The 10,000-nt window shown below is 41.1% G+C and overlaps 1 protein-coding gene across 4 annotated transcripts in view; it reads left to right on the plus strand.

The window, feature by feature from the left end:
- The window catches only part of LOC128698817 (uncharacterized), a 155,717-nt gene that overhangs the window by 63,323 nt on the left and 82,394 nt on the right, over positions 1 to 10,000 (plus strand). The gene's annotated exons all lie outside the window — the stretch shown is intronic.

Consider the following 10,000-nt stretch of genomic DNA (forward strand, 5'->3'; position numbering starts at 1 on the left):
ATGTTTTCTAATGGTAGTTTTGAAGGTGATGAATGTGTCTGCAGTTCTAGAGTTCTCAGGTAGGGTGTTCCAGATTTTAGGGCCTTTGACATACATTGAATTTTTGTAAAGGTTTAGTCGGACACGGGGAATGTCGTAGAGATGTTTGTGTCTGGTGTTATGCCTGTGGGTTCTGTCACAACTATCAAGAAAGCGTTTTAGGTCAAGGTTGATATTGGAGTTTAAGGTCCTGTAGATGTAGATTGCACAGTAGTAAGTGTGGATGTACTGAACAGGGAGTAAGTTTAGATCTATGAAGAGTGGGGGGGGTGTTGCCAGGGATGGGATTTAGTGATTATTCTTACTGCAGCTTTTTGTTGGGTTATTATTGGCTTTAGGTGTGTTGCTGCAGTTGATCCCCAAGCACAAATAGGATAGGTGAGGTATGGATAAATAAGTGAGTGGTATAGTGTGAGAAGGGCATTTTGCGGCATTTAGTATCGTATCTTGGAGAGGATCCCAACCGTTTTGGATACTTTTTTGGTTATGTGTTGGATATGGGTGCTGAAATTCAGGTTGTTGTCAAGGTATAGGCCTAGGAATTTGCCCTCATAATGTCTGGTAATTAGAGTGTTGTCGATCTTAATGTTAATTTGGGCATCTCCTGCTCTGCTACGAAACATAATATAGTAGGTTTTGTCAGTGTAAAGCATAAGTTTATTGGCTGTCATCCAAGTCGATATTTTGATCAGCTCCTCGTTAACAATGGTGTTGAGGGTGGCAAGATTAGGGTGAGAGATGACATAAGTCGTGTCGTCAGCAAAGAGAATGGGTTTCAGGTGTTGGGATACGTTTGGAAGATCATTGATGTATATGAGGAAGAGCAGGGGACCAAGGACACTTCCCTGCGGAACTCCAGTATCAAGTGGCCGTGTTGTTAATGCTGTGTCTTTAATGGTGACATACTGATACCTATTAGTAAGGTAAGATTTGAAATAAGCAAGCGCATGGCCTCTTATACCGTAATGGTCAAGTTTGTGGAGTAGGATGTCGTGGTCTACTGTGTCAAAAGCTTTTCTTAGGTCAATAAAAATTCCTAGTGGATATTCCTAATTTTCCAATGCTGTGTAAAGCAGATCTAGCATTTTTATGATTGCATCATTAGTGCTTTTATTTTTCCTGAATCCAAATTGGCAGGGGTTGAGTATGTTTTGTGCTGTTATAAATGAATATAGTCTCCTGTGCACGAGTTTCTCAAAGATTTTGGATAGCAATGGTAAGTTTGATATTGGCCTATAGTTGTTTAAGTCTGTAGGGTCACCACCTTTATGTATTGGTGTAACCCTTGCCATCTTGAGTAGTTTCGGGAAGGTGCTAGTTTCTAGTGACTTGTTAAAAAGTAATGAAATAGCATGCAAAAGGACATGGGCCGCTTGCTTGTACAGTAATGTTGGGACATGAGACAGATTCCCTGAGTTATTTTTAAGTGACTTTATAATCTCGGTGACTTCCGTGGGCTCAGTTGGTGCAAGACAGAAGGAATTTGGGAAATTCCCATCTAGGTAGTCCCCGGCATGGGCATTGGTATGTGAGATTTTATTGGCGAGATTAGATCCTATGGCTGAGAAGAAGTCGTTTATCTTGTTAGCTGTGTCAGTGGGATGTAGTGGTGTTTCATTAGGTTTAGTTAGGACAATATTCTTGTTTTTTTTTCAGTTTGTGGGTCCCTAGAATCTGAGAGTGTTTTCCAGGTCTTTTTTATATCTCCTCTAGTATCTGTGAATCTACTGGAGTAGTATAGTTGTTTGGCTTTCTTTATTACTTTGGTGAGAACTGATGAATAGTGTTTAAGAATATCTGTTGGTTTAGAAAGACACGTAAGCAAACACTATGACATATTTATTAGAAGTGATCAAGGGTCCCAGGACCGAAACGTTTTCTAATAAATATGTCACAGTGTTTGCTTACGTGTCTTTCTAAACCAGCTTGTCGGTATTTATTACCAAGGTTTATACCAAGAATATCTGTCTCCAGTATTTAATCACCTCTGCAATCGACTCTGGTATGCAGACGAAACGTTCCGTAAATAAAAACTACTAAAGTATTACACGTTTCTTTAATAAAGCACAGTGATAACGCTGACTGCAGGTGTTCCCACTAACAGAAGACAAACTGTTTGAATATAAACCTTGAAGATGATATTGACGATGATTTAACATGTGGGTGTTGAGGTCTCGTGTCGGGTTTATTTACCCTTAAGAGAACTTACACGACATTGCTGGTCGGGTTAAGTTGTGTTGCGTTGATAACATAGAGTGGGGAGTAAATTATTGCTTGCGTGACCTACTACTAAATATACTTTAATGCAGGGTCACACGTGGGCGTATATACGAATGCGAGTGGGTTTCTTTGACAGAGTTGTGCGAGTGCTTGTGTTCATGTAGGCTACCTAGCATATTCTCGCACTCAAAATATGCTCTTTCTCTCTCTCTCTCTCTCTCTCTCTCTCTCTCTCTCTGATACACACCTGGAGGGATGAATCGATAAGACTTAAAAGTCTGGGCCAGGAGCTATGAAGCGATCTCAGCAAACAACTCTGGGGAAGGTAGGTAAAACACATAGGCAACAGTTAGGCAACTTTATTCCGAAACGTTTCGCCTACACAGTGTAGGCTTCTTCAGTCGAATACAGAAAGTAAGCAGGAGCAGTTGCCTATGTGTCTTACCTACCAATCTGTCGGTATTGTATACCATTTTGATGTTCAACTCTGGGGAAGAACACCCACAAACACAAAGAACATCGTTGCACCTGACAAACACTCAACCAATTTGCGGTACAAGAGATCTTAAGAAGTCCCATTCAGTACCCGATACTCTTTAATGATAATGTTTAATGGAAGGTCTTATTGCTTACAAACTTGAAGACGAAGACAGAAGTTGCAGAACAAGCTTTGTTTGGGATGACGTCTTGCTCTGTGTAGAGCTTTATCAAGTCACTCGCAGTATAGAAATACCTTTCAAGACTTGCTCTGTGTAGAGCTTTGTCAAGTCACTCGTAGTATAGAAATACCTTTCAAGACTTGCTCTGTGTAGAGCTTTATCAAGTCACTCGTAGTATAGAAATACCTTTCAAGACTTGCTCTGTGTAGAGCTTTATCAAGTCACTCGTAGTATAGAAATACCTTTCAAGACTTGCTCTGTGTAGAGCTTTATCAAGTCACTCGTAGTATAGAAATACCTTTCAAGACTTGCTCTGTGTAGAGCTTTATCAAGTCACTCGCAGTATAGAAATACCTTTCAAGACTTGCTCTGTGTAGAGCTTTATCAAGTCACTCGCAGTATAGAAATACCTTTCAAGACTTGCTCTGTGTAGAGCTTTATCAAGTCACTCGTAGTATAGAAATACCTTTCAAGACTTGCTCTGTGTAGAGCTTTATCAAGTCACTCGCAGTATAGAAATACCTTTCAAGACTTGCTCTGTGTAGAGCTTTATCAAGTCACTCGTAGTATAGAAATACCTTTCAAGACTTGCTCTGTGTAGAGCTTTATCAAGTCACTCGTAGTATAGAAATACCTTTCAAGACTTGCTCTGTGTAGAGCTTTATCAAGTCACTCGCAGTATAGAAATACCTTTCAAGACTTGCTCTGTGTAGAGCTTTATCAAGTCACTCGCAGTATAGAAATACCTTTCAAGACTTGCTCTGTGTAGAGCTTTATCAAGTCACTCGCAGTATAGAAATACCTTTCAAGACTTGCTCTGTGTAGAGCTTTATCAAGTCACTCGCAGTATAGAAATACCTTTCAAGACTTGCTCTGTGTAGAGCTTTATCAAGTCACTCGCAGTATAGAAATACCTTTCAAGACTTGCTCTGTGTAGAGCTTTATCAAGTCACTCGCAGTATAGAAATACCTTTCAAGACTTGCTCTGTGTAGAGCTTTATCAAGTCACTCGCAGTATAGAAATACCTTTCAAGACTTGCTCTGTGTAGAGCTTTATCAAGTCACTCGTAGTATAGAAATACCTTTCAAGACTTGCTCTGTGTAGAGCTTTATCAAGTCACTCGTAGTATAGAAATACCTTTCAAGACTTGCTCTGTGTAGAGCTTTATCAAGTCACTCGTAGTATAGAAATACCTTTCAAGACTTGCTCTGTGTAGAGCTTTATCAAGTCACTCGTAGTATAGAAATACCTTTCAAGACTTGCTCTGTGTAGAGCTTTATCAAGTCACTCGCAGTATAGAAATACCTTTCAAGACTTGCTCTGTGTAGAGCTTTATCAAGTCACTCGTAGTATAGAAATACCTTTCAAGACTTGCTCTGTGTAGAGCTTTATCAAGTCACTCGTAGTATAGAAATACCTTTCAAGACTTGCTCTGTGTAGAGCTTTATCAAGTCACTCGCAGTATAGAAATACCTTTCAAGACTTGCTCTGTGTAGAGCTTTATCAAGTCACTCGTAGTATAGAAATACCTTTCAAGACTTGCTCTGTGTAGAGCTTTATCAAGTCACTCGTAGTATAGAAATACCTTTCAAGACTTGCTCTGTGTAGAGCTTTATCAAGTCACTCGTAGTATAGAAATACCTTTCAAGACTTGCTCTGTGTAGAGCTTTATCAAGTCACTCGCAGTATAGAAATACCTTTCAAGACTTGCTCTGTGTAGAGCTTTATCAAGTCACTCGTAGTATAGAAATACCTTTCAAGACTTGCTCTGTGTAGAGCTTTATCAAGTCACTCGCAGTATAGAAATACCTTTCAAGACTTGCTCTGTGTAGAGCTTCATCAAGTCACTCGCAGTATAGAAATACCTTTCAAGACTTGCTCTGTGTAGAGCTTTATCAAGTCACTCGTAGTATAGAAATACCTTTCAAGACTTGCTCTGTGTAGAGCTTTATCAAGTCACTCGTAGTATAGAAATACCTTTCAAGACTTGCTCTGTGTAGAGCTTTATCAAGTCACTCGCAGTATAGAAATACCTTTCAAGACTTGCTCTGTGTAGAGCTTTATCAAGTCACTCGCAGTATAGAAATACCTTTCAAGACTTGTTCTGTGTAGAGCTTTATCAAGTCACTCGTAGTATAGAAATACCTTTCAAGACTTGCTCTGTGTAGAGCTTTATCAAGTCACTCGTAGTATAGAAATACCTTTCGAGACTTGCTCTGTGTAGAGCTTTATCAAGTCACTCGTAGTATAGAAATACCTTTCAAGTCTTGCTCTGTGTAGAGCTTTATCAAGTCACTCGTAGTATAGAAATACCTTTCAAGACTTGCTCTGTGTAGAGCTTTATCAAGTCACTCGTAGTATAGAAATACCTTTCAAGACTTGCTCTGTGTAGAGCTTTATCAAGTCACTCGTAGTATAGAAATACCTTTCAAGACTTGCTCTGTGTAGAGCTTCATCAAGTCACTCGTAGTATAGAAATACCTTTCGAGACTTGCTCTGTGTAGAGCTTTATCAAGTCACTCGCAGTATAGAAATACCTTTCAAGACTTGCTCTGTGTAGAGCTTTATCAAGTCACTCGTAGTATAGAAATACCTTTCAAGACTTGCTCTGTGTAGAGCTTTATCAAGTCACTCGTAGTATAGAAATACCTTTCAAGACTTGCTCTGTGTAGAGCTTTATCAAGTCACTCGTAGTATAGAAATACCTTTCAAGACTTGCTCTGTGTAGAGCTTCATCAAGTCACTCGTAGTATAGAAATACCTTTCGAGACTTGCTCTGTGTAGAGTTTTATCGTTACGATAAACGCCTTGTTTTACATCTCATCTCATTGTCTTCAATAAAAAATGTTGTTGCATTAATTTAGATCGTCAGTCTTGGTGTACTTAGCGAGCAATTACTTACACTGACCTTGTGATCATGGGATTACTAGTCGACACATGGAAGTGGAAAAACATTAGGGCAAATATCCGTGAGTATATATACACAAGGTCTTCAGGTTTTCACCCTGGTGTATACGAGGCTTCATTCTTCACTTTATTAAGCACTTGGTGAAGCCTCCAGAGGGTGCAACCTTGTGTACTGTAACCCCTCCCCACAGTGGGGAAAAAGTTGTATAGAATACCCTCCCCCAGTGGTTGAAGCTTTGTGTATATGGAGCGTGTTTTGGTGTAAGTGTTTTGCTTCGACCTTTTGATAAATGAGCCGGATTGTTGAAATAGATCATTTATATTGTTGTTTGGTTATTCGCAGAAGTGTTTACGGTGGCACGAATGCACAGCTGACGTTTAAGGATGAGAAATGAGGAGAAAGGGTGAAATGGAGAGAGAAATTGATTAATGCAGGGAGATATTCACAGTGAAATACAAACAGAATGGAAGGAGGATATTCAGACAGATGGACAAAATCATAGACAGATACAGTTACACAGCAGACAGGAAGAAAAACGTAGACGCAAGAACACACACACACACACACGCGCACACACACACACACACACACACACACGCAAAGTCAGAGAGTTACACAAACAAGTACAAAAAAAAAAGACGTAGAAATACCCTTCCTTCCTTCCTTCCTTCCTTCCTTCCTTCCTTCCTTCTTTCCTTCCCTCCTTCCTTCCCTTCCCTCCTTCCTTCCCTCCTTCCCTCTCTTCTTTAACTGCTATCTCCCCTTTCTCTTAGCATAATTCCACTCAATACGACTCATTATATTCAAAGTGAGGCGCCTCACCTGTCGATCCCTTTAACCCCTTTAATTAAGTCTACCTAGGGTGACGTCACGGTTTAAAGTCGCGTCTCATTGGCTATTCACACAATGACGTCACTGACCCTGTTATTATCTCCGATGTCATGGTTTTCCGAGGCATTTTATTGGTTATCCTTGCAATGACGTCAGAGTGAAGCGCTAATCTGGTGGACCATTCCTGATGAGTGGTCGAAATGTTGTTCTGCCTACAGTAGTGGAAAAACGACGCATTTTGCAGAACTAGATTTTAGTCTGACGACATTTCACTCTTTGTAGAGGTTTACCAAGATGTATTTCGCTCTGTGTATAGCTTTATGAAGTCATGTTTCTCTCTGTCATGACTTCGTAAAGCTCTATACAGAGCGAAACGTTGTCCCAGTAAGAGCTTGTTCGGCAGCGTTTGTGTATGACTTCAACACTTGCGATGTCACTGGATTGAATTAGATTTAGACGTTTTCCCTAATCAAAGGACCGCTGTGTGACCCTTACGAGTTTAATGCTTCCCCACGATTATGATAACGTAATAATTGCAGTGAATGATAATAATAGCAATAGCCATAACAGCAATATTAGTAATAATAACAATAATAATAATAATAATAATAATATTAATAATAATAATAATAATGATCGTTGTAGGTTGTAAAGCCTCTTCATTGGCTAGGCCTTACGTGACGTCATTCGATATGTCCCCAGTGATTTGCTGCCCCAAATGAGGTCCTGAATCTCCTCTGATTGGCAGACAGAACGTGACTTCACGAATCTTGTCTGATTCGCCGGTGAGCAGGAAGTTTACAATCTCTGACTTCTCTGATTGGCCCACGTATGAAGTCATAAATTCCCCTTACAGTGATGTCACGGGATTTACAAAAAAAGGAAGAGTGCCTTGACGTCACAAGAGGGCCACACCCAGTGGCACTGACCTGCTCTTACTGTGCCTTTTCGTTGCCTCCTTTATTGGTAATCTTTATTCAACGTGATTCTTGCTTCATTCGTTCTTACCTTAAAACGTAAGTTCGCATTAATCTTTATTACGTTACGTAAATTTTGATCTAATTTGTTTCTAAGTTTGATTTTATTGCTATATATATATATATCTATATATAAGAATGGACAGGGATTCGAACCGTAGTCCTAGCACGTAGCAGGTCCAATGCTATTTCATTAGGCTACGAAGGATGACTTCACAGACAGTTGCCTACTGACGTAGGCAACACTTGGACAGTACCACTAGAACTGTCCACCTTCTTCTGTGAAGCTACTGTCCTGGACTGGAAAGGAATAGAGTAGAGCTGGAATGCATTCAGTAACACAGTGCTGACTTGTATTCAGTAGCGCAGTGCTAGTTTGTATTCAGTAGCGTATAGTTCGGGTATCTGTTAGATTACGGAGCACAAATATTGCCACAGAGACCACAGTCACTGATGCTGGTTCAATTGAGAGATCTGGGTAAATCCTGGTAGCTACAGGTGGGTGAGACGTATGCAATAGTCGGATATCTTTATTGACGAAGAGTTTCGCCTTCTCAGCAGGCTTCTTGCATAAGGCTCGGTCATCTGCTTGCCTGTATTGTACTATATGTATAATATAAAAATGGCAACAATTGGGTCGTGAAACCTGGAGACCTGGCTGGAACCACCAAGGCTTCAGTGACTGTGTAATTGGGATTCCACAAATGCTCAAGAATTCTCTCATTCTATCTCCTCTCTCTCTCTCTCTCTCTCTCTCTCTCTCTCTCTCTCTCTCTCTCTCTCTCTCTCTCTCTCTCTCTCTCTCTCTCTCCTTCTAATCCTTCTTTCTCCTTCCTATTTACACCCATCTTCCTTTACCTCTCTTCCTCCCTCTCTCACCCCTCCCTCTCTCACCCCTCTCTTCCCCTCTCTCTCCCTCCCTCCCTCCCTCCCTCCGTCCCTCTCACCTCCACTGTTAAGTCCACCGCAGCAACAATCAGGCCTAAGCCATCAGCGGGTGAGTGGAATGGCAATGAGAGGGCGAGAGGGAGAGTGGAAAGGGGGAGAGCGAGAGGTAAGGAGAGTAGGAGAAAAAGGTGGAACATGCGTCGGGAGGTATGTGTGGTGTGGGAATTAGTGTGAGTGGGAATGAAAAAGTAGGACGTGGAGGAAAGAGAGAGAGAGAGAGAGAGAGAGAGAGAGAGAGAGAGAGAGAGAGAGTGCGAGTTTGAAGAGAGAAAGTGAAAAGGAGACATAGGTGATGGAAGAGAGACTCAAGTTTGAAGAAGAGTAGAAACAGTAAATTGACACAGTAACAAGTGATGACAGCTCGCCTCCACCCAGGAGCTTTATCAAGCTTCAGGAGAACGAAACGTTGCCACAATAAATGTCACATTAGTTGCACTTGTGTCCTTTTACTTTACATATTGTCGGTAATTCTACCAACATTATTACAAGAGAGAAACAGAAGGGGGAACAGAACAGAAAAATTAAAACTATAAGTGTGAGAAAGAGCATATAGAAAATATTCTGAGAGTGAGAAAGAGAGTCTGTCTGTCTGTCTCTCTCTCTCTCTCTCTCTCTCTCTCTCTCTCTCTCTCTCTCTCTCTCTCTCTCTCTCTCTCTCTCTCTCTCTCTCTACCATTCCCCTTCCTTGTTGCATGTTCCTGCTAAGGTCAGTTCACAAATTCCTGCCAATTATTTGCAACAAGTGCCTTGTGGGGCACATCAATAATGGTCACACTTGCGTGTGAAGGATCTACCAGAGCGTTATGTGGTCCTTGATGTATTTTAGTAAGTGACCTTACTCTAGCTCACAATATCAAGGTTTCGGGTTCGATTCCCTGGCCTGGAGACCCCCCTTCCTCCCCTTGCTGCCCATGTCAGTCCGGTAGTAAAATTGGGTACCTGTGTGTTGGCTAGTTGTTGTGAGTCGCAACTAGGGAAAAGTGAGCTAGGAATCTCCAGTCCTCTTGGAATGTCCTCTCCTGTGTAAGACAACACTCCAGTTCTGTGTAAGACAACATTCCAGTTCCGTGTAAGACAACATTCCAGTTCTGTGTAAGACAACACTCCAGTTCTGTGTAAGACAACATTCCAGTTCCGTGTAAGACAACATTCCAGTTCTGTGTAAGACAACACTCCAGTTCTGTGTAAGACAACATTCCAGTTCCGTGTAAGACAACATTTCAGTTCCGTGTAAGACAACACTTCCAGTTCTGTAAGACAACATCCAGTTCTGTGTAAGACAACATTCCAGTTCCGTGTAAGACAACATTTCCAGTTCTGTGTAAGACAACACTTCCAGTTCCTGTAAGTTAGAACAACATTCCAGTTCCGTGTAAGACAACATTCCAGTTCTGTGTAAGACAACACTCCAGTTCCG

This window comes from Cherax quadricarinatus, chromosome 59, assembly GCF_038502225.1.
Source record: "Cherax quadricarinatus isolate ZL_2023a chromosome 59, ASM3850222v1, whole genome shotgun sequence".
Lineage (NCBI taxonomy): Eukaryota > Metazoa > Arthropoda > Malacostraca > Decapoda > Parastacidae > Cherax > Cherax quadricarinatus.